This window comes from Lithobates pipiens, unplaced genomic scaffold, assembly GCF_037356315.1.
Source record: "Lithobates pipiens isolate NorthernLeopardFrog02 unplaced genomic scaffold, aLitPip1_a1.2 Scaffold_1, whole genome shotgun sequence".
NCBI classification, from domain to species: Eukaryota; Metazoa; Chordata; class Amphibia; order Anura; family Ranidae; genus Lithobates; species Lithobates pipiens.
The window spans coordinates 251,781,064-251,806,849 of NW_027507685.1; the positions used below are offsets into that span (position 1 = coordinate 251,781,064).

Sequence of the window (25,786 nt, forward strand, 5' to 3'; positions counted from 1 at the left end):
GACAATTGTATTGGAACTTCTGATCTGTACTTTGCTCATGGCAAGAGAATGCATTGAAGCCAGAGGATTGGCCTCACAGCTACTGTAGGTGATTAGCTTTTTCTGAAGCAGTTGAGCAATGGGAGCCCTTTATTTGCCTGTTTTCTTTCATGATTATTTTTCTGTAAAGACTTAAAAACAATAAATTCTGCAACAGATTGTCGGAGGAGATTGACGAACGCAATCCTTATCCCAGCACCTTATTTACTCCCAAACTAGGTGCTGATTATATCTCATTACATCAAATGTTTGTCGGTACACAATGAACTTGTTTTAAATATCTAATTAGACGTCTTCACACACTTTAGGTGATTGTGATACAAGCAGATTTCACACAAACTTATTTATCGCAAGGAGATGGAGTCTGAGCAGCGATGATGCACTTAAAGAAGGATTAAAGGGGGACGCGGTGTATTTCCATTGAAGGCATCCAAATTGATTAACGTTAAAGTTCAACTAGAATTAGAATTCTCCACCAAATCATTCAAGGCAATATAATGCTTTTGTATGTAATATATTTAATTTTATTTTATAGCTGTGTAGCAGTCTCCCCAACTTCCAAGGGCCTGATGGTTGACCCCCCCCCCCCCAGAGCCAGAGAGAACTATATTCCTCCTCAGGGTGCAGGTTACTAGGCATACTGGGTGAGGTGCAAGGTGAAAAGATGTTTTCTATGGCAACAAATTCTCTCACAGTAACCCACTGTAGATCTTCCAGCTTAAAGTGGTTGTATACTCGAATTTTTAACTTTTACCTACAGGAAAGCCTATAATAAGGCTTACCTGTAGGTAAAAAAAATATCTCCTAAACCTGTACGGTTTAGGAGATATTCCCCTCGGTATGCGCCGCTGACTGCTGCGGCGCATGCGCACAGGGGATTCATGGCCTGAAAATCCGGCAGTGGCCGGCCGGCCGGAATGAAATCTCCCATGCGCATGTGCGGGAGTGACGATATCGCGGCTCCGGCCACTCACAGCGCCGGAGCCACGATACCCGGAAGAAACGCCGAGGGAGCATGTCAGCTCCCTCGGCGTGGATCGGGCCAGATGTCGGGGGCCTCGTTCTAAGGTAAGTATTTAATAATGAGCTAGTATGCTGTGCATACTAGCTCATTATGCCTTTTGCTTTTCAGGTTTAAAAAAAAAAAAAAAAAATTGCGGGTTTACTACCGCTTTAACTCACAGTATCCCACTCAGTGGCGGTGTGTCCATTAGGGGCGCTCGGGCGCCGCCCCCTCTCTCCGGGCCCCCATTCTGTGTACTATGGATAGATTCATGCATTGCATGAATCTATCCACGACCGTTGCAGCCACCCCCATTCAGGCATCCGGGCCCTTTTCGGGCACCGGGTGGCCTGAATTACAGCAATATGCTCTAATAGGCTTCAAAAAAGGTGCACTGCGAGCGTCAAGGCAAATTCTGCGGATATCTTTGCCGGAAGTGGGTGCAAAAACCTGTACTGTACAGGTATCTGCACCCCCCTCCCCCCTGAAAGGTGCCAATGGAGGGGGGGAGGGTTCCAATGAGCGGAAGCTCCACTTTAGGGTGGCGCTCCGCTTTTATCAATAATAATAATAAATATATCTATAGCTATATCTAGATTTTTATATATATATATATATATATATATATATATATATATATATATAGATAGATAGATAGATAGATAGAGAGAGAGGGAGAGAGAGAGATCGAGAGAGAGAGAGATATCTCTCTCTCTCTCTCTCTCTCTATATATATATATATATATATATATATATATATATATATATATATATTTATATCTATAGATAGATATAGAGAGAGAGGGAGAGAGAGAGAGAGAGAGAGAGAGAGAGGAATCATATCTATCTATCTATCTATCTAGTATAGATATAGATAGATATATAGATATAAAGTATAGCACAACGTTTTAGTACTAAAAGCAATAAATAAAGATTTTTTTACTGATGTCACTTCGTCATTCCTGACAAGCTTTGTTGCATATCTCCTTTAATTAGTCACCGCAGACCTCTCTCAGCCCGGTAGATCTATACTCTCTCTATGCTGCGTCTTGTCTGCTGTAACTTTCTCCATCATAAACCTGTAATATGAAACATCTGCTGAAGACATAATGGAAGTGGCAGGGCAAATAGTTATTTTATGTCCTCAGTAACATTTTTGGTGTGACGCTGTGACTTGTCGGTAGAAGAACTGCGGTCATCAAGCGGAGCCCGAGAGCGATGGACTCGGTCTCCTCTTGTCCATTTGTGTCAGATTGGATTTAGAATTTCAAACATTTATGTTTTTCTTTTTTCTTTTTTTTTTTTTTTGGAGTAAAGAAGGAAAGTACATTATTATTCCGCCTGGGAGAAAAGTGGACTGGGCCTCGGTGTGACATAAAGTAGAATATATACAAGCAAAGGGAGTATTATACATAACAGAGGAATACATTCCTAACTGTCATTTTCAAGCTAGAAAAAAGAATTCAAAGAAGGAAACATCTGACCTTAGCTTTGCTGCAAACATAAATATATTTATACTCAATGCCACATGCGGAGTTGCAGTCAACCGTCAAGCTGTCCTGTGGTGACAATTGATCTCCACAAATATCTATAGACAATTATGGCACAAAAGCACAGCCCGCAGCAAAATAAAGAAAATAAAAAGCGCAGGGCTGCATGAACAGGAGCACAAGAGAGCCAGGCCAGTGGGGGTTAATACTGTTGCTAGATTGGCCGGTTAAGTGGTGGGGGGGGAGGTACTGCGGGAACTGGAGTGAGGGAGGTCAGGGGTGACAGGATATCCGGGCTAGCAGGCACGAGGAGGAAATCGTTCCATGCTAAGCCCTTCCCCTGCGTTCCTGATGGAGGATCCAACGCTCGATGGCGGAATCCATGGGGACCGATTGGCTACAGAGCCAGATTGCAGCCCTGCAAGGGACGACCACTGCGGCTGCGGTCTGGCACCCAGGTGAGACGTGCTCAGCGGGCACGCCCCCACAGAGTGCTTCAGCCCCTCACAATCCCCGCGAGCTCAGCGCCATATTGGGAGCCCGGACTCGGACCGTCGAGGCCAGCCACCCTTGGCACAGACTCTGGGAGGAATCCCCGTTGGGGGCGGAACTTGGCGGGATGGGTACGCAGCCCTACCCCACCCCCAGGCCCAGTGAGGGGGAAGACCGGAGAGAGTGCGGCCCCATCCCTGGCAGTGAGCCCTTGTACACACGGTCGGATAATCTGTCGGATTGCGTCTTATCGGACCATGTCGTTGTATAATCCGACTGTGTGTGGTATGCATCGGACTGATTCTGTTCGAATCTCCGTCCGACCCAATTTTCCAACATGTTGGAAATATTTCCCGACCAACTGGGCTGGACGGACCTAATCCGATCATGTGTAGAGCATTTTCATCGGACCAAGTGCCACGCATGCTCAGATCAAATTCCTACATCAAAGCTATTGGCTACTAGCCTGAATGTAGTCCCATCGTAACGAAATTATGTCATCACGTTCTGAAAGATCGGCTTGGCCCGACCATGTGTATGCAACAGTTTCGGACAAGATCCGACGGACAAAATCCGACAGGCAAAATCCGACGGATTTGGTTGTGGAAATCTCCGACAGTGTGTACAGGGGCTAACAGAGGCACGGCCACAGGTCAAGGCCAGTCGGGTAGAGCGGCCGGTGACCACATCACACCGAGATCCATTTGGGATCTGAGGGCCTCTAGTTTGGGTCGGCACAACAGGACCCTACCCAACAGCAGGGTGGGGGTGAAGAGGAGCTACGGATGGGTGTACCAGTCCTGGAGGTCAGAGACTAAGACGGGACAGTGAACAGTGGGCGGCTTATAGTCACCAATCCCGCCTCCTGAAGGTCTCCAGGATTTCTCCCGCTCTAAGGGCAAGCTGTCCAGTGCTGAAGAGGATGTTGCCCTGCAGAGGATGTCGACGGTGGATTCCAGAATGGCGGCTGTGGGACCTCGTCCTAGTCGGCCCAGTAAGTCATTGTCTAATGTTTTCCCTTCTCTGCAGCTTTCTGTTTTACTTGTTGTGGGTTCTAGGGGTGGGCAGGCCCCATGGGTTGGTCCTGGTGTCACTCAGCAGGTAGTAGGTGGGGCCTCCCCCCCTCCCTCACACGGGATGGCAGGACTAGGGCAGGCTGAGACCGGTCATGCTGCAGCCGTACTGGACCTTTTGGTCGGGCTGTGTTCTTCGGTCCAACACTTTGACGCGGGCATGTCGGCAAGCTCTATGCCTGTGTCGGCTTGGGTTTCAGACTCCCTGGGGGCGGGCAGCTACACAGGTTACTGCGAGTCCTGCTCCAGCGTTAACGTCTCCGGGGGTTACAGTGACCCCAGGGACTAGGGTCAGTCCCCGCATAGAATCTGCAAAAGAAGCTAATAAATGCATGGACTCGGTTCACCTGGATGATTTGGCCAAATGTGAAGTGTATGTCTGTTCTGAAGGTCCTCTGGGAGCACACCTCAAATCTGAGATACAGGAAAAGATTTGGTGGGGGAATATGTGGAGATCTTCACGTTGCTCCCCCTGGAAAAGTTTAATAGGTTGATTCTGCGTACGTTTAACAATTGACTCCAGGGATTCGCCATTTTTTTTAGACCGTTATTGGTGAAAAATCCCCTGAAAATTGTTCTCCGCTTTATTGTTATCTGGATCTTTGCGCTAGGATCATAATGATATTAGTTTATGGATGAAACTTATGTCTTCTCAAATTTTGGCAGTTTAATGAACGTTCCTGCAAGTTCGGCACTCGTCACTGCGGGGGGGCGGGGGGGGGAATCGCACGTTGCTTTCGGTTCTGCAAGATGCTGCAGGAAAAAGGCTGGACTCCGGTGAGGGTGGACAGGATGGCCCCCTTTCTAAATAGATACCCAGTCTGGCCCGCAGCTCGTTTGTTACATGCGGGTTTCATGGAGGGGTTTCTGATACCTTGCTCCCTTATTTAGATTCCCCCTGCGGTCGACAACCTGCGATCGGCTAAGTTACACACTGAAGTGGTTTCTGTGAAACTAGCTAAGGAAATTTAATTTAATTTCCACATCCCCCTTAGATAATTTGGTGGTCTCTCCCTTTGGTGTCGTTTCGAAAAAGGAGCCCAATAAGTTTTGCCTGATCCACCATCTTTCTTTTCCAAAAAGGTGGTTCAGTCAATAAAGCCATTGACCCCCGAAGAGTGTGCGGTGTCATATACATCGTTTGATGCTGCAGTGTATTGGGTAAGGCGCCACGGCAAGGGGGCCCTTATGGTGAAAACCGATATTGAGTTGGCTTTTCGGTTGCTACTGGTTCACAAGTGCAGCTTTCATCTGTTAGGCTGCAGATGGTTGGGGGCCTTTTACGTGGATCACTGCCTGCCTATGGGCTGCTCCGTCTCTTGCGCTTTTTTGAAACCTTCAGTTCTTTTCTCGAATGGGTAGTGCGGGACGTGGCAGGTGTCAATTCAGTGATCCACTACCTGGATGACTTCTTATGTGTTGGCCCTCCATCCTCTTAATTCATGCGGCGTGTTGCTGGCTACAATACAGCACCTAGCAGAGCGTTTTGGTATTCCTCTCGCGACGGACAAGACAGAAGGCTGGTAGAGGCTATCAAGTTTCTGGGGATAGAGATAGATTCTTGGGCAATGGAATGTCGTCTGCATAGACTGTTTTCATCAAGATCAAAATATGGCCACAACAGATGTATTGCAATACATTGCAATATAAAAAAAAAATTACATTCTCTAAGCTATTTATATGGGCATGGTACGCCTGGCCTGAGTAATTTCCAATACAAAGTGAAGAAGATGAATTATCTCTTATAACATAATATCTTTCTAGTAATATATAAATCAAAATGCTCCCCCTAACTGCTGTTACCTGTGGTGTTTCTTCTGTTGCTTGCAACTGTATATGCCACTCACTTCAGTGGGCGGTGCCGCACCGGCTGGATCTACACAACACATACACAGGCAGGCAACCAATCACTTAAGAGGAACGGCGGAACTGCCGAGGGGAGGCCCGAGCAGCCCGAGCCATCTCATTCGATGATCGGGCCGGGGGTGTGGGAGGGACATCAGATGTGTCAGGACAAAAAACAGCCGGCAGACTCGGAAAAAAGTCTGCAACAGCGGCGGGTGCAGCGGACACTGGAACTGGCAACCACAACGCCTTCTTGATTCAAGTGGGGGGGGCAATTGCCCCCCCCCCCCCTGTTCCTACTTGCAGATGCCCATGCTCACTTAGTCATTGGAGCTGCTTGCCACCCACTCTCCACAGATAGATCCTCAGTTAAAGTGAGAGAAAATATCCTGGATGAAGTCCCTTGCATAGACAGGATTTCTGGGAACATAGGCCCCTCTGGCTCTGCCACAGCCCGGACCACCATGAACTACTTGAGGAACTGTAGCTGGACTGCCTGGAAGGGCAAAAGCCCTTTCAGTCTGTGGACTTCTCCTCTTAGGCAAATTACCCCTCTGCCTCATGCCTCAGAGTATATATGTACCCTCCTCGCCACCATCTGGGCACCTTTCCCCAGGAGTTGGCCAGGACTACATACATATGCAGGTGCTGATTTGACTCTCCCAGCTCACCACTTTCCAGAACCATCCAGAAAATAGGAGGAAGAAGTCAACCCTGCAACCAGTGAGGCACAGAATATATCAAAGCAACCACAAGCAGCTTCATTGAACAAGGCCTTCTTAATAGCATAATCGGCCCCTGGGCAAAATAATGCCCCTCTCAAACTGCCCTAAATTTACACACCTGTGCTCAAGAATTAAAGTGGAGTTCTAGCGCCCCCACCAAAAAAATAGAAGTCAGCAGCTACAAATACATTACTGTGGTAAATTCAGTTGATTAGATATGATTTGGAAAGGCACACACCTGTCTTTATAAGGTCCCACAGTTAACAGTGCATGTCAGAGCCCAAACTAAAGCCATGAAGTTCAAGGAATTGTCTGTAGACCACAGAGACAGGACTGTACAGAGGCACAGATCTGGGGAAGGGTACAGAAGCAGCATTGAAGGTCCCAGTGAGCACAGTGGCCTCCATCATCCGTAAAAGGAAGACATTTGGATCCACCAGGATTCTATCTAGAGCGGGTCGCCCCGGTCAACCAGAGTGATTGGGGGAGAAGGGCCTTAGTCAGGGAGGTGACCAGGAACCCGATGGTCACTCTGACAGAGCTCCAGTGTTTCTCTGTGGAGAGAGGAGAACCTTCCAGAAGAACAACCATCTCTGCAGCACTCCACCAATCAGGCCTGTATGGTAGAGTGGCAAGACGGAAGCCACTCCTCAGTAAAAGGTACATGGTAACCCGCCTGGAGTTTGCCAAAAATTCTCTGGTCTGATAAAACAAAGCTTGAACTCATTGTCCTGAATGGTAAGCGTCACGTCTGGAGGAAACCAGGCACCGCTCATTACCTGGCCTATACCATCCCTACAGTGAAGCATGGTGGTGGCAGTATAATGCTGTGGGGATGTTTTTCAGCGGCAGGAACTGGGAGACTAGTCAGGATTGAGGGAAAGTTGAATGCAGCAGTGTACACAGACATCCTTGATGAAAACCTGTTTCAGAGCGCTCTGGACCTCAGACTCGGGTGAAGGTTCATCTTACAACAGGACGACGACCCTAAGCACCCAGCCAAGATAACAAAGGAGTGTGAAACAAACTCTGTGAATGTCCTTGGGTGGCCCAGCCAGAGCCCAGACTTGAACCCGATTGATTGGACATCTCTGGAGAGATCTGAAAATGGCTGTACACCGACGCTCCCCATCCAACCTGATGGAGCTCGAGAGGTCCTACAAAGAAGAATGGGAGAAACTGCCCAAAAATAGGTGTGCCAAGCTTGTAGACTCATACTCAAAAAGACTTGAGGCTGTAATTGGTGGCAAAGGTGCTTCACCAAAGTAATGAGCGACGGCTGTTTTTTCTTTTTCTAATAAATTTGCAAAGATTTCAAACAAACTTCTTTCACGTTGTCATTATGGGGTATTGTTTGTAGAATTTTGAGGGAAATATTGCATTGAATCCATTTTGGAATAAGGCTGTAATATAACAAAATGTGGAAAAAGTGAAGCACTGTGAATACATTTTCCGGATGCACCGTATATTTGAAAGTTTTTGCTCCCAGACTTCAGCTTTAAATCTCTACATTTAGGTAAGGCCTTTAGCATTATTCTAGAATGGTGTTTTTTTTTTTTTCCCTTACTTTTAATGACAATGACACCTTCTAATATGCCAAAAACAAAGTCAATGTGAACTTTTCTTGTTTGGACAAGCTGAACATTTTACAATGACAAGATTTTCTCTTTGCGCCTCCATAAAAATTATAGAGTGGCGTCAACCTGTTGTTGTTCTTATTATTGCCGGGAATATTATTCTGTCAAGCCCTAGAAAAAGCTACAATAATAAGCAAGCAAAAAAAAAAAAAGGCGAAAAAAATAAATAATCAAACTTAGCGATAGTCCTGCGGGAACATTTAACATAACGTGACAAGACGGGAAGATATGAAAATTAATTGAAAGTACTTTAAAGAAAACTATTAGGTGACTTTAACTGGCAGCTCGGTTCCCAGAGGACGGATCCAGATATTCGGTTTAGAATTTTAATGGTTACAGCTTGTTTTTTTTCTGTCAGGCAAACTATGATGTGTTACGTTTTTTTTTTTTTTTTCCTTTTGTAGTGTTCAGTAATGTTGTATTGTGGCTGTTAGGTGTATTTTTTTTATTTATTTTTTTAATAAGGTGCATTATTGATTTCAAAAACAGAATAATGTTGTTTTCTAAGGCCTGGGTGACCTGTACTAGACCAGACTATTAAAGGAACGACTCTTTGGACTTTTGCAAGAATCTGGACAGTCAGTCACTGTTATCAAGAGAACCCGTCTTCGACTGAAAACATTTTAAGTAAACTTAAAAAAAAATCCAGTATTTCAAATGCTCATAAAACAATGTTTCAGAGAGCAAATAGAAAAAAAACTTTTTATTATTTTTTTTTATTTTTGGCTCTATAAACAAAAAAAAGACTGAAAAGTGTTTTTCTTAGTTGCAAAAATGTACAAATAAGTAATTTTTTTTCATCGATTTTGACTAGACATGCGCACTGCCGAAAAATGTGTTTGTTTTCATTTCATTTTTTGCGTTTTTCGGGTCATTCGTTATGATTGAAATTCGTAAATTCGAAAATTCGTACATTCCGAAATTCGAAAATCCAAAAATAAAAAATAAAATCCAAAAATTCGAAAGAACGAAAATTCGAAATAATAACTAACTAACTAGTAATAACTAACTTTTAAATTATATGTAATTGGAATTTCCTTTCAAATTTACGTGAAGTTCGTTTAGTTCCAAATCTGTTTAACGAATTTTAACAAATTTGTTAATTTGCAAACAAAATCCTGTTTAACAAATTAGAATATTCGAAAAATTCCTAAATTTGTAAATTAGAATATTTGAAAATTCCTAAGTTCTGAAAATCGTAAATTTGAAATTCGAAAATCCGAAGACAAGAGCGAAAATTCCAAAAAAGACGAAAATCCAAAAATCCGAAAATAATAACTAACTAATAATAACTTAACTATTACTAACTATTAAATTATAGGTAATTGGAATTTCCTTTCAAATTTGGCTGTTAGTCAACATAACAAATACAAATTTATCCGAAGTTACGAATTTACCCGAAATAACGAATGCCGCATCTAAACAAATGGAACGGGATTAATTATTAATATTAATAATAATAAAACATTTTATTATTATTATTATTTATTATTATTATTATTAATTTATTACGTTCCAGTTTAGATACGGCATTTGTTATTTCGGATAAATTGTATTTGTTACGTTCACTAGCAGCCAAATTTAAAAGGAAATTCCAATTACCTATAATTTAATAGTTAGTAATAGTTAAGTTATTATTAGTTAGTTATTATTTTAGATTTTCGAATTTTTTAATTTTCGCTCTTGTCTTTGGATTTTCGAATTTAGAATTTACGATTTTCCGAACTTTTTAATTTACGAATTTAGGAATTTTTCGAATATTCTAATTTGTTAAAAAGGATTTTGTTAATTCGCATGTTTGCAAATGAACAAATTTGTTAAAATTCGTTAAAAAACAAATTTGGAACTAAACGAACTTCACATGTCTAATTTTGACCAATATTTATATTGCTACAGTTATAGAGTCTACAAGTTATGCTATGTACCATTGAAAATTGATAACAGCTGATGTACTGATGGCTTATCTAACTTCTTGAGACCCTAAAATGCCAAATGACCTCTTTTTGGAAAGTAGACAGTCCAGGGTATTTAGTAAGAGGCATGGTAAGTTTTTTGATGCTGTAATTTTTTTTTACCACAATTCTTTGGAAAACCGAGATTTTTTTATTTAAAAAAAATTGTCATAATAACAAGTTATTTCTCACACACAGCATGGGCATGCTGGCAATTACATCCCAAAACACATTCTGCTACTCCTCCTGAGTATGGCGATACCGCATGTGTGAGACTTTTACACAGCCTGGCCACATAGAGAGGCCCAACATCCAAGGAGCAGCTTTAGGCATTATCCATTTTAAAGCAGAGTTCCACCTTAAAAGTTCCACCCAAAACTGTAACCTCTTATCTGTTTCCTTCCCCCCTCTGCTACCAAATTTGGCACCTGTTTTTGACAGGTACCCTTCCCCACTGCCGTGGCCCCTCTCTTCATTTCTCATTTGGCGGGGGACTCCTCTTTAAGTGTGGGCCTTCTTCTGACACTTTTTGTTTTCAAGAAAAAAATCTGTGTTTTTGCTAGAAAATTACTCAGAAAACCCAAACATTATATATTTGTTAGCAGAGGCCATGAAATGGTGGGTTTTGCAATTTTTGTATGTCATGCGGTATTTGCGTAGTGGTTTTTCAAATGCAAGTTTAAACACTAATGCAAGAATACACTCCAATTAATTTTAATGCACACAAACACAATATAATACCCAATTTTGGGCTAAAATATAAAATGTGGTGGCGCGCCGAGTAAATAGATACCAAACATATCACGCTTTAAAATTGCACCAAACTATGATATTTAACCACTTCCGGACCGCCGCACACGCCGATATACGTCCTTACTTTGAAAAGGAATATCGTTGTTATGGCAGAAGCTAGCTGCCATAACCCCGGTATCCTCTTGTTCGGCCAGCGGTTCGGTTTCCCAATAATAGTGATCTCTGTAGCGGTCTTCTTCTCATACAGTTTGTTCCAGCAGTCACATGGCAGTGCAACAGGCATTAGATGAATAGGGCTGTGCTGTGGTGTCTCACACCTTTGGCTTGTAATCTCTCGATGGTTCTTTCATTATAGCCCCGTTTAAGGGTCTTGCCAATGAGTGACCTACTTCAGTGCAACCCTACATCTCTCCATTTATGGTAACTGTATTACCAAAAATATTGTGACACCTGCCTTTACACGCACATGAACTTTAATGGCATCCCAGTCTTAGTCCGTAGGGTTCAATATTGAGTTGGCCCACCCTTTGCAGCTATAACAGCTTCAACTCTTTTTCAACACTTGAGGAAGCACCTGCTTACAAGCCAATTTGCCCTTAGTAAACCAACCCCAATGAGTAATAGAGCTTGTGTCGCTAAAGTTATGGAAAATCAGGATGTTGAGCAAGTTCGGGGAGAGTGAGAACAGTGAGGGAGCTTTGCAAAAAAACCTTTCCATGGTGGAGAAACTGCAAATGGCTGGCAAGCCGATCATTTGACGTTTTATACATATGCAAGTTATGTTTAAGGGGAAGATTGCTTGTTTACCTCTGGGGAAATTCTACACATTACTGAGGAGACACAACGAGGGGTCCCGGATGAGTGGTGATGAGCAAACTGAATTGTAAAGCAGGCAAATTAGCAATTCTACTGACTGTATGGCAGATTTCTCCGGTTTTCAGAGGAACAATTCATTGATATTTGATCATCGCTACAAATTAGTACTTTACAGACTTAAATTAGAATGTAAAACTGTAGTCTTTCTACCAGCTGCCACTGAGGGTCCTACCAAGAGAAGCACTTGAGAAGAATTATCTTCTCAAGTGCTTCCCGGTGTAGGAGGTAAATCCAAGATTCCAACACCAGGACGTGACATATCAGGGATACGTTGTCCAGTCCAAATTAGAGATGAGCGCAACTGAGATTTTTTTGTTTCTTACAAATTCCACCAAAAATTGGGACTCGGGAGGGAAATTGAGAGTTTGTTTCCCGGAAATTCCAAAGGCAATCAGGAGAGTTCGGTAAAATTTGCTTTTTTAGCTATCTTCCAGTCAATAAGGAAGATGATGTCAAAGTGAGTTTAGGGAATTTTCAAGGTCCCTTTTACATGGGCAGCCAGGGGGTGGTAAAATAATACAGTTGTACTAACCCCAACCACCCACCTAAAACCTAACATAAAGCTAAAGGGCTCCTAATAAACAGACGCACTGCTCCAAACACTATAATTTAATGACCAGTGGCTCCAAATACCCTCAGGTACAAGCATTCTAGGGGTCTGTCGAGCCCTGTGGAAATGTCTGCCAGAAAGTAGCACTGGAGCGTGCACCAGCAGACTGCCCAGTCTCAGTCTATAACAGATCGGCTTTAGCTCATCTCCTCCCATAGCCCCTCTCCCAAGGGCTTAATGGTAGAGGGGCTTAATGGTAGAGGCGCTCTACAATTTACCCCATGGGAGGGGGAAGTGCATTGGAGGGGTATGGCTTTGGGAGGAGACAAGGTGAAGCAGATCTGTTATACATTGAGACTGGGTGGTCTGCCGGTGTGTGCTTTTACACGGCTTGTTGAGTTGACAGGTGGTCAATAGATTGGTCCCACTTAGAATTCCCATTTGGCAAAGACAAGACAGGCATTTGGGAGGTGGCAGGATTGCCTCCTGAATAAGGATGAGCTCAGGCGTGTTCGCAACTTCACGTGCGCGCACCCGCCAGGAAGCTGACGCTCCGCAGTGCTAATCAGAGGTAGTGAGACATTTTCCGATCTATGCAGCCGTGGATCGGGAAATGTCTCACTGTCTGTGATTAGCTTCCTGGCGGGTGCGGGCACGTAAAGTTGCAAACACGCCTAAGCTCATCCTTACTCCTTAATGCATGGAAGCTGAGGCTTAGCCCCTATCTGAAATGGGATCAACTGCAGATCACTTTTTAAAGAATGCTATATTGCATTGTGGTCCATTATGGCCAAACTGTGGCCCTGGGGTCACACAGGCCAAACTGATGACAAGTCACACCCTATTGCACTGTTCAAATCATTGTAATGCCGACTTTGCGGTGCCGCATCAATTTGAAAAAGTATTTTCTGAACTACTTTTGGTGATTTGGCATGCGACTTGCATAGACATCTATGCATGAAGCCGCACAGATGTCTTCAAAGTCGCATCCAAATTCGCACAATTTTCAAAGCCGCAATCAATGTGAACGAGGACTAAATGTTTGATTCTGTTTGCTATTCATGAGGACCCCTTGCTGCTATTTTACAGCATCAGGAGTCGGGAAGCAACGTCTTCAGCACGCGGTAAAGTCTACACAAGTTTAGTCCAAAATAATTCCTTCCTTCTTTTGGCTGAGAACAACTTTATTCTGTTATTCCTCCCTGATTACCTTCTTCTTCTCATTTGCACACAACAAACTAAACCAAGGCGATTTGAACAGCCGCGAGTGACAGAAGGCCGAGTTGCTTTCCAACAAACACAAGGTGCGTTCAATCATTGCTGGATTACCATCAGTAGAACACACTCTTTGACACACAATGACCTTTCTCTTGTACCTGTCTGTGAGATTAATTTGGGGTTTCTGGTTGTTTGATGGGAAAAGTGTGGGGTGATGCTGGTCACAGACATGAGATGGTAGTTGGAAAATGTGCCCATAGAGTGATCCTTTTGGAGAAAAATGAAGACATTAACAAGCCATTTAAAGTGGTAGTAAAGACTAAAGAAAAAATACCTGAGCCCCCTGCAGGGTAATGCCATAATGTGCTGGTATGGACCACATATTAGCACATTATGGCAGACTTACCTGTCCAATTAAGCCCTCCTGGGGCATGCAGTTACCTTGCCGGTGTCGGTGCTTCCATCTTCCCCCAGTGTTCCTTCTGGGTTTGCACACTTTGGTCCTCCAGTGGCATGCAGGCACCGCTTTGTTATTGTGTGAATCTACCAAGACTCTCTGATGGTGTCCTATGGTGTGACTTTGGGGGTTCTCAGATAAACACTCCAGCAGCACTCCACAGAAACTGCCTTTCTAAAACTCACTAACGATTGCTAAAATCAACAGCCAGCACTCCACATTCCTACTACTTCACCTCTCTGTGGCATTTGATAATGTTGACCACCCGCTCCTTCTCAATAAACTCCATTCCCTTGGCCTCCAAGATTCTGCCCGGGCTGGTGACATCACTTCCCCTCGGCGCCGCGCAGTCATCTGGGACCTGTCACGTGTCCCAGATGACTGTGCGGCGTATCACTGCGCCCTGCGCCGCTCGCGCATGTGCAATGGGTACCCGGCTGTGGCTTCACAGTAAGAATGACAGCGCTGCCAGCGGAGCGGGGAACGAGTGGGGGGGGGGCTTCGTTCCCCCGCATCGCTGGACCCTGGGACAGGTAAGTGTCCGATTATTAAAAGTCAGCAGCTGCAGTATTTGTAGCTGCTGACTTAATTTTTTTTTTTTTTTAGGGGGCACCCCACTTTAACCACTTTACGACCGGCGCACGACAAAGTCCGTCCATTTTTTGAAGAGGGATATCTCGGTAACTGCAGCAGCTGCTGCCACAACCGAGATGTCCATCTCTTCAGGCGCCGGTCGTGTATATGATAATGGTGGTCTCTGTGACGGGTTCGCCGCGAGATCACCGTTATCGGCGGCGGCAGAGGTGCCACACCCCCCCCTCCCGCCGCCGGTAGCATCGGAGGCGATCGGGACCTGCCTTCTCTGTGGTATGGAGACGAGTGAGGCTAAGATGGCCCCCCCACCCGTCTCTATACCATAGCAGGGCGGAAGCGACATCAAAACCCATACCGCCCATACCAAACCCATACCGCCCATACCAAACCCATACCGCCCATACCAAACCCATACCGTCCATACCAAACCCATACCGTCCATACCAAACCCATACCGCCCATACCAAACCCATACCGCCCATACCAAACCCATATCGTCCATTCCAAACCCATACCGCCCATACCAAACCCATACCGTCCATACCGTCCATACCAAACCCATACCGTCCATACCTCTTAAAGGCACATTTTTTCAATGTAATTTTTTTAAATGACATTTATTTATTTATTTATTTATTTTATTGCATTTAAATCCAAATATGAGATCTGAGGGCTTTTTGGCCCCCAGATCCCATATTTAAGAGGACCTGTCATGCTTTTTTTCTATTACAAGGGATGTTTACATTCCTTGTAATAGGTTTAAAAGCGATCCAATTATTATTTTATTTTTTTAAACAGTGTAAAAATAAATAAAGAGAAGAAGAAGGGGGCGCCTCTGGGTGTAGATTTTTAAAAGGCAATTTATTCACAGGTAAAACAAACAGATGATGCACTCACATTTTCCAAGGCATAAAAAGGCATGTAGAATACAAGGGGGGCGTTTTTTTCATCTGATTCGTCCGTCACATTGGATTCGGTCCGCGGGTGTCATGTTGTCCTCTCCTGGCGTTACCACGAGTTTGTTGTTAAAAAATGCCGGCTTGGTGGACGCAGAGGATGTGTTTCCAAAGCGAGGCTTGGTTAGCGGTGACACGCGGGTCGCGGGGTTGTGACGTCACGGCGGGCGACGCGTTTCCTGAGCGTTCGGGTCGAGGTGGAGAGACGACCGCGCTCTTTCATCAGGCCAATCAGATGAGAAGGGGAAAACAGGGGTTTAAATAGAGGAAGAGAGATTGAAACAGGAGGCGTGGTTGGGCGGAGAGTGGGGCGTGGCTTCGGGGTAAGCATACAGATGGAGAGAGACTAAGTGAAGAGGGGCGTGAATCAGGAAGATAGGGGATAAATAAAAGCAAGTAAAATAAATAAGAAAAAATGATTTCTTCTTTCCTTCCAAGTTTGTGCAGAGCCAGCACCTGCGAACTCATAATAGGGTGGGTGTTTCCTAAAAGTTCTGGAGCTTTTTTGGAGCCGCAATCCCTTTTCCCATATATAGATCAGGCCAAAATGAGGGACAAATGAGGAGGAAAGGACAGAGGGACTTTGTCCCAAATCGGGGACGGTCCCTCGAATTCCGGGACGGTTGGGAGCTGTGATTATGATCGTCTGCACTTCAATATAAAACTTTTTCAGCTCTAACCATCTAACTTTGCCAACTATGTAACTATTTTTATATATTCAGCTATTCTGAAAAATTTGTTGGATCAGAGAAGAGGGGGGTGGGGGGGGAGGGGGCGTCAAATCACGCTGCACCCAAGAGTTTTCGTTAAGAAGGATCGCGGCCGATGAAAACCTTAAAGAAAACTTTCCACGAGGCGTTAAATTAAACTTTGGCTCGCTTGTGCGCAGACAGCCCCCTTGAACGCACTTTCTATTGTATTTTAATAGAAGCATTGATGTATTATCCAGACCGGGGCGCAAACCTCCAAAAAAAAAAAAGAAAAAAAAAAGTGTCAGTCAGCCTGAGCAAAAGCCGTCTCCGACAAAGGAAGGATTTCAGAACTATTTCAGACCCGCGATGAAATATCTCCGACCTCACACATGAACTATTTTAAAAACTCATATTCTAGGCAGGCTGCTTGCATGATTTAAATACTGCGGATATCATTTTCTCTCCCTCCGTTGGCTTCCTTTTAAAAACTTTGTGAGCTAACTGTGAACTGTATGTAATCTTAAAAGCAATCATTGCCGAGACATTATATGAAATATTTATATTGTACCTCTGTCCTGGGAGTCGGATATTGAGGGAGCGCATTGACTTCTCCTATTTTATTGCAGATTGTTTTGCCGGCGGTTGGGGTTGGAGATGGTTGAGTTATGTCAGCGGTATTCCGAGCCACAAAACCCGGCTGAGATTCCCATTCAACGATGGGATGTTGTTTCGCCGTGAACCCAGATACTCAAATGAGGGAATGTCTGCCTCCGCAATTTTTTTTATTTTATTTTGCTAGGGCAAAATTAATTTTAACCACTTGCCGACCGACTCACGCCGATATACGTCGGCAAAGTGGCACAGGTGCGCAAAACAACGTACCTGTACGTTGCTGCGTCGTCCGCCGGTGGCCCACAATTGTGACACGGAAATGCAGAACGGAGAGATGCCTATGGTGCCAGGATTTGACACCCTAGGCAAAACCTAATTTGCCGCCCCCCTTGGCTCCACCTCTGACTCCACCCACTTTGTCCTGCCCATGTATACCCCACCTTTTTAATGAAGCGCCCATCAATGCAGCCTCACCAGCGCCCATCAAATGCAGCCTCACCAGCGCCCATCAAACGCCGCCTCACCCGTGCCCATGAAATTCAGCCTCACCAGTGCCCATCAATGCAGCCCCACCAACGCCCATCAAATGCAGCCTCACCAGCGCCCATCAAATGCAGCCTCACCAGCGCCCATCAAATGCAGCCTACCAGGGCCCATCAATTCAGCCTCACCAGCGCCCATCAAATGCAGCCTCACCAGCGCCCATCAAATGCAGCCTCACCAGCGCCCATCAAATGCAGCCTCACCAGCGCCCATCAAATCAGCCTCACCAGCGCCCATCAAATCAGCCTCACCAGCGCCCGTCAAATGCAGCCTCACCAGCACCCATCAAATGCAACCTCACCAGCGCCCATCAATGAATGTTTGCTTACTTCCATTCATTCAGGAGAAGGAACATAGACACAGTCCTCTGATACTATGTGCGAACCGAGGGGCTGCTGCCTGCTGATTCTGAGACTTAGTTACTTGCTGCAGAGAGAAAAGAGTAGGAACACCAGTGGCCGGGCACCCTAGGCAGCAGCACACGCTAGGCGGCGCGGCATATCGCCGTTGACCGCGGCGCGCTCAGTGCACCTGCTCGCCGCTGTCTACGGCGCATGCGCCGTAGACAGCGGTGCCTTTCTTTCGGCAAATATCTCCTAAACTGTGTAGGTTTAGGAGATATTTCTTGGACCTACAGGTAAGACTTAATCTAGGCTTACCTGTAGGTCAAAATGTGTTGTAAGGGTTTACAACCACTTTAAGTACCGTCGTTTTTCACCATTCCGCCAACGTGCACAAATTTAAAGCATGACATGTTAGATATCTATTTACTCGGAGTAACATCATCTTTCACATTATACAAAAAAAATTGGGTAAATATTGTGTTTTGGTTTTTTTTTGTTCATGAAATTGTATTTTAATCGGTTCGTCGTAGTGTTTTACGTCACCACATTCTTGACGGTTGAAAGTTCACAGAACTTTTGTGTGAGAAAATTCAGAGAAATTTTGTGTCAAGCCAAGCTTGAGCCGAATTCCGTCGGAAAAAAAAACTTGGATAGTTTTTCCGACAGTTGGCTTGAGCCGAATTCCGCTTGTGTGTTCGGGGCATAAGAGTTCAATCTTTGTTTCATCAGACCGGAGAATTTTGTTTCTCATGGTTTGGGAGTCCATCAGGGGCATTTTGGCAAACTTCTGGTGGGCTGTTATGTGCCTCTTACTTAGGAGTATAAATGGATTGAAATAAACAGCGCTCATAGGATATAAGGCAACAAAGCCCAAGGCCAATAAACAGTGAAAACAAAGAAAAACAATATTTTGCAGCAGGTATCACATGGGTACTAGACCCTAAAATATGGAAAAACAATATAAACAGCGCTTACAAAAACGTGAATGGAATACAATCAATACACCATATTATACATGATTTACATGAATAATTATTTGAATAAAGTACTCAAAAAAAGGTGCTCACAAGTACATAAGTGCTCCAAAAACAGTCGATTGCGGCAGAGATGGTTGTTCTTCTGGAAGGTTCTCCTCTCTCCCAGGGCCGTCTTTAATATTGATTGGACCCTGGGCAAAACTTTTCTTGTGGCCCCCCATGCAGTTTTGCTCTCCACCTGCTCTGAGACATACAATAAATAGCAGCTAGACTCAAAATCAGTTTACTGAATCAGATCAGGCAGCTATTGCGATTGGTTGCCAGAGGTTTCAGTGTATCATTACCGCTCACTGACTGGTTGCTAGAGGTTACAGAACACATTACAGCTCACTGGTTAGTTGCTAGAGGTTACAGCACATGATTTCTGCTTGTTGATTGGTTGCTAGAGATTACTGTGGATATGACCTCAGGGGGGCATGATACATACATAGTTACATAGTTAGTAAGGTTAAATAAAGACACCGGTCCATCCAGTTCAACCTGTGTGAGTTTCTACAATTGTCCCTATCCCTGTATGTTGCACAATCATATCATTCCCTGCCCTCAAGGAGCCCACAATCCAAGGTCCCCATTCATATACTAAGGCCAATTTCGGATAGAAGCCAATTAACCTACCTGCATGTCTTTGGAATGTGGGAGGAAACCGGAGTACCCGGAGGAAACCCACACAGGCACAGGGAGAACATGCAAACTCCAGGCAGGTACTGTTGTGGTTGGGATTCGAACCAGTGACCCTTCTTACTGCTAGGTGAGAGTGCTAACCACTACACCACTGTGCTGCCCAATATACATATCAATGCTGCCGGCCACCTCTATTTACATATAAATGCCAGTAATTTACATGTAAACACAGGGTCTCCAGGTGAGTCATCTGGGACAGAGCACAGGACTAAACCCTCAAGGGGCGAGGGAATTTAAACCAGCATAGTTGGCAAGTATGAAGCAGCTGCTTTGGGCCCCACAACAATGACAGGGCCCAGGGCAGCTGCCCCTTTTGCCCTGCCTTAAAAACGGCCCTGCTCTTTCCACAGAGAAACGCTGGAGCTCTGTCAGAGTGACCATCTGGTTCTTGGTCACCTCCCTGACTAAGGTCCTTCTCCCGGGCAACCCGCTCTAGGAAGAGTCCTGCTGGTTCCAAACTTCTTCCGTTTACAGAGATGATGGAGGCCACTGAGCTCATTTAGACCTTCAATGCAGCAGAAATTTTTCTGCACCCTTCCCCAGATATGTGCCTCCATACAATCCTGTCTCGGAGGTCTACAGACAATTCCTTGGACTTCATGGCTTGGTTTGTGCTCTGACATGCACTGTTAACTGTGGTATCTTATATAGACAGGTGTGCGCCTTTCCAAATCATGTCCAATCAACTGAATTTACCACAGGTGGACTCCAATCAAGTTGTAGAAACATCTCAAGGAAGATCGGTAGAAACAGGAGGCACCTGAGCTCAATTTTGAGTGTCACGGCAAAGGAATGTTTTTGTCATTTTTATTTTTAAGAAATTTGCAAAGATTTCAAACAAACTTCTTTCACGTTGTCATTACGGGGTATTGTTTGTAGAATTTGAAGGAAATGTAATAATTTAATACATTTTGAAATAAGGCTGTAACATAAGAAAATGTAGAAAAGTGAAGCGCTGTAAATACTTTCTCGCATGCTCTGTATACCTAGGATATTCTTCATTCACCTTCTTTTTGGGAGATTTGATATCACTGCCTTTGCTTTGGGGCTACTTATCAACCTTTTTTGGGACTACCTTTTATTTTATTATATTTTTTTTTATTACACATTCACATTGGATATAATTTTTGTATATCATGTGTTTAGAGTATTTTAGCCCAGCATTACTTTTAATTCACACCCACCTTATTGCATTTCTACTCCCTGCTTTACAAAACTATGTATCATCAAGTAGTCTCCGCAGGCTGATTGGCCCATGAATTGTAAGTCACAGAAGGTTCGAGTAGAATCCTACGTGCTTTAGACTGATTTAATTCACTTTTTTGCCAGCTCTTGGATAAATTACAGTGCAATCACTTTGCATTTCCAAGCTACTCGTATTCAGATGATATCCTGCTTTAAGTAGGCTCCTGGCGCAGTGGACTTCGTAATTAACATGACCCCACCGCCGACCCTCTGCTCCAGGTAGTTAGCCAAGATACTTGTCAGAAAGATTATTATCTTTACAATCAGCCTGGGGGAATTGAGCCGCAATTACAGGACAAAGCCGGTTACAAGGCGAGAGACGGAGAAACAGATTTAAATACTGAAATTGGGTGAAGCTAACAGTACCGATTGGGTAATTACTGGGATTTTTTTTTTGTTTTTGGTTTCGTCTTTTTTATTTTTATCTTTTTTATTTTACTATAGACATTCTTTTATCTTGGAAAATAAATTCAGAACAGATATAAAATTAAATGATATTTGTATTTTACTTGAATGAATCACAACCTGAATGGATACATCTTTTGGGGAGATTCAGCTGTAGGTGCAAAAGTTAGATTGATGCCTATGGGAATAAAAACTGAAATGTATGCTTATTTCCAAATAAAAGGCCATATTTTAGAGTGGTACATTGTAGGAAGGGTTAGAACCTCTGAAAAGCGTTGAGAGAAAGAGGGTGACACAAATATAGTGTAACTCCACACGTTTTATGGTCTCTCGCACTTTTTAGTCTACTCTGGGGTTCTCCAGGGACACCCAGTTCAAAAAGCCTCTAAAATTTAGATCTAAAGCCTCATCCTTTCGGTTTTTGGTCCAGTGATCTACCAACAAAGATATTGTCGGGCTAGAACATCTATCAGATTTTCATTACTACAGTGGGCAGTGGTGTCACGAGGGCCACATACCTGGGGTGAGACCGAAGTAGTGGGGAGGCCTCCCTTGCACCTCGGGTCCTTGAAGCTACTGGAGATGGAGGCAGAGACTTGGTGGACACCGAGTGGCATGGGTGCCAGGGGTGCGAAGCACCGTGCAAGCCTTAGTCCGAGATCCGAGATGAGGTCAAGTCCAGTTTGGCAAAGAAGTATAAAAGGGTTAATCAGAAGAAGAATGGTCGAGATCCAAGCCGGGGTCAGTTCCAATCTGGCAGCTGAGTACAAAAGGGGCAAAGAAGTAGAATGGTTAAGGTACAAATCCGAGGTCAATGGCAAGCAGCAATCAAGAGTAGTCAAATAGGTTTCCAGGTCACAACAGGTTCAGACAGATCACACACTAGCACAGGAACAAGGGGGGGACTGAAGATAATGCAGCAATTTGGCAGTGTCTGGGCTCGGCTTATTTAGGGAAGTCTGAGGTCACTTCTTGTGCGCCTCCTGGGCATTTTCCTGCCTTTTTCCATCAGGTTGAGGTCACTTCCTGTGCACCTCCTGGGCATTTTCCCGCCTTTTTCCATCAGGTTGCGGTCACTTCCTGTGCACCTTCTTGGCATTTTCCTGCCTTTTTCCATCAGGTCTTCTGCACAGGTGCGGTTTGGCGCATGCTCAGTTGGCCTGGACTCTTACAAGTGGTGACTGGTGCTCAATATTTGGGGGGGGGGCGGCAAACAAAACCTGCTCGCTGCTAACTTGATCACACTAGCACCTCCCCTCAATACACCACTGGTGCTCGATCGATCATGTAGCGGGAGATCCATGGCCTTACCTTATGCTGCTGTAGAGAAGCGGGGAGGAAGACAATGACGAGGTGGTGCTGGCGCCGTTAGCATCTCCTCCTGGCCGAATGTAAACATCCCTTAGAAAAAAAAGCATGACAGGACCTCTTAAATGTGAGATCTGGGGGTCAAAAAGACCTCTCATCTCATAATTACACTAAAATGCAATAAAAAAAATGGCATTTAAAAAAAATAAATAAAAAAAATAAACCTTTAAGAGCTATGGGCAGAAGTGACTTTTGACGACACATCCGCCCTCCATTGTTATGCATTGTTATTGTTATTATTGTTTGTTATGCATTTTTATGGAGACGGGTGGTGGCCATCTTCCCCTCACTTGTCTCCATGCCCAGCAAGGGTGAAGATCCGAACGCCTCCGCCGCTGCCGACGGTGCCGTAAGCGACGGAGGGCACCGGATTGCGGCGGGAGGGGGGGCCCTCTCACGCCGCCGATAAAAGTGATCTTGCGGTGAATCCACCGCAGAGACCACTTTTATCTTAAAACGGACCGGTCACTGAAGAAGAGGATACCAGGGTTAGGGCAGCTAGCGACCCTATATAAACTACGATGGGCGGTCCGGAAGTGGTTAATATACACTCACTGCCATGTCTTCATTCCGCTAAGTCTTCAGTAAAACATGTAAATGATTATTGAGGAACGGCTGAGGGAGCGGTGGCTTTCTGTTGGTTAGAAAGAAGGACTGACGCTGTTTTCAGCCAATTAAACCGCAGAATCAACCACATCAATTATGCTGCTGTTTTATTTTTTTTTGTTTTTTTTGGTGCCCATCTATTTTCTGTAGAGCTCACTGAATCAGGGGAAATCTTTGCTTCTTAAAGTGGTTGTATACCCACATTTTTAACTTTTACCTACAGGAAAGCCTATAATAAGGCTTACCTGTAGGTAAAAAAAATATCTCCTAAACCTGTACGGTTCAGGAGATATTCCCCTCGGTATGCACCGCTGACTGCAGCGGCGCATGCGCACAAGGGGTTTCTCGCCGTCAAAATCCGGCAGCGGCCGAGCGGCCGGACTGTAATCTCCCGCGCGCATGCGCGGGAGTGACGATATCGCGGCTCCGGCCTCTCACAGCGCCGGAGCCGCGATACCCGGAAGAAACGCCGAGGGAGCATGTCAGCTCCCTCGGCGTGGATCGGGCCAGATGTCGGGGCCTCGTTCTAAGGTAAGTATTTCATAATGAGCTAGTATGCGGTGCATACTAGCTCATTATGCCTTTTGCTTTGCAGGTTTAAAAAAAAAAAAAAAATGTGCGGGTTTACTACCGCTTTAATTTGCTGGATAGATGTACCTTTATCCACCTGCTCCGCACTAAATACCCCAAGGGAGGCGCTGTTAGTCGAAATCAGATGTATACATCTGTTACATTCTTTTGCATGATTACACCAGCTGATGGTCCATCGACTGTAAAGTAATTTTCACTTGCCATCTGAGCAAATTCTTACATTTCTCTCATATATGTAAAAATCTGTGATTTTTTATTTCGTTTTTTTTTGCTAGAAAATTACTCAGAACCCCTAAACATTATATATTTTCAAGCAGAGACCCCTAGGAAATAAAATGGAGGTTGTTGCAATTTTTTGGGAAAAAAAGTGTTTGGGAAAAAAAAAAACACTTTCATGACTTAAAAAAAAAAAATAAAACACTAAAGGCAGCCCAATTTTTTTGTATAATGTGAAAGATGATGTTACGCTGAGTAAATAGATACCGAACATGTCACACTTTAAAATTGCGCACACTCGATGAATGGTGCCAGACCTCGGTACTTAAAAAATAAAAAAAAATGTAGGTTACCAGATTAGGGTTACAAAGGCGGTCTTCCACTAAATTATTGCTCTCGCTCTAAAGATCATGCAAAATGCAATTTAGGCGCGACCTACCTATGTGTGCGAGGATGAGGGGATGAGGGGTGCTTTACCTTTTTTTTTTTTTTTTTACTGTTTATTTTATTTTTATTTATTTTTTTACATTTTTATTTTATTCCTTTTATTACTATTACAAGGCATGTAAAAACCCCTTGTAAGTAGTAAACACCTAAGGGTGTTTACAACCCCTTGTAGTAAACACCTCTAGGAATAGAGTATGACAGGTCCTCTTTACAGTAGAGATCTGTTGTCTATGAGTCCCCAGATCTCACATCTATGCCATAAAGCCTGAGATCGAAAAAAAAAAAAAGAAGCTTTCCAGCTAAAAAAAAACAAACAAAAAGTCAGTGTTTACATCTGCTGGTGCCAGAAGTGACGTCATGATGTTGCTTCCAGCCTCTGAGGGTCATAGAGATGGCCGGGGATCATCTGGTCCATGGCCAGCTCTATGGTAAACCGCCACCACTGGAGGTTTTATTCTCCGGCTCGTCAACTGCACAGGCTAGCCTGGAGAATAACCGAAGGGCGACAGGAAGGGGGGGGGGTGTCTCCTCCTGACATCTGTAAAAGCAATCAAGCAGCTAAAGAGCCACTATCATAGCTTTTACTTTGCAGGGAATCGCCTGCTGGAGAAAAAAAAGATATCTGAATGATGCCTGCAGCTGCACCCATCATTCAGATATCTCCACTTAAAGCCCAGGACGTCATATGACAGCCTCCCAGCAGGAATGAAATTCAATGTTCCTAAAATTTCTTGGAGAATCATTTAAATATTATAGTCAAGGATAAGGTTAGAGATCAATTTCCAAGTAAATTAAATATATGACGGTACCAACATCCCTTATTATAAAGAAAGTAGCAAGAATGGTGAAATAGGATTTTAAAGGTACTTGTTATGATCACACAAGTCAAATTTTTATATAAAAAACAAATATATATATATATATATATATATATATATATATATATATATATATATATATATATCATGTTTTATTAGAAAAACACAGATAAAAAAATGGTGAGTACAGTTATATACAGATTCATAGGGATATACACAAAATTCCTATTTCAGAAAATGTTGATGCTGTATTCACACACATACGTCCAACAGCTTCTACATGTTTCGCCGGAACGGCTTCATCAGGAAAGTGAATGAATCATATTAAGTTAAGAGAAAAAAAGGGTATAATATATCCAACCTTAGGTGTATAGAAAAGAAAATGTAAATTAATATAGCATGCCTCGCAAAAATATATATATATATACACTGACATAAAAAAAATTGCAAACTCCATTTTATTCCCTAGGGGTCTCTGCTAGAAAATATAATGTTTAGGGATTCTAAGTAATTTTCTAACT

At 43.9% G+C, this 25,786-nt stretch overlaps 1 protein-coding gene and 1 long non-coding RNA gene across 2 annotated transcripts in view; both read left to right on the forward strand.

The window, feature by feature from the left end:
• LOC143986589 (uncharacterized) overlaps positions 1–25,786 on the forward strand; it is a 254,255-nt gene that overhangs the window by 92,149 nt on the left and 136,320 nt on the right. The gene's annotated exons all lie outside the window — the stretch shown is intronic.
• TNMD (tenomodulin) overlaps positions 1–25,786 on the forward strand; it is a 186,905-nt gene that overhangs the window by 24,799 nt on the left and 136,320 nt on the right. The window lies entirely within an intron of this gene.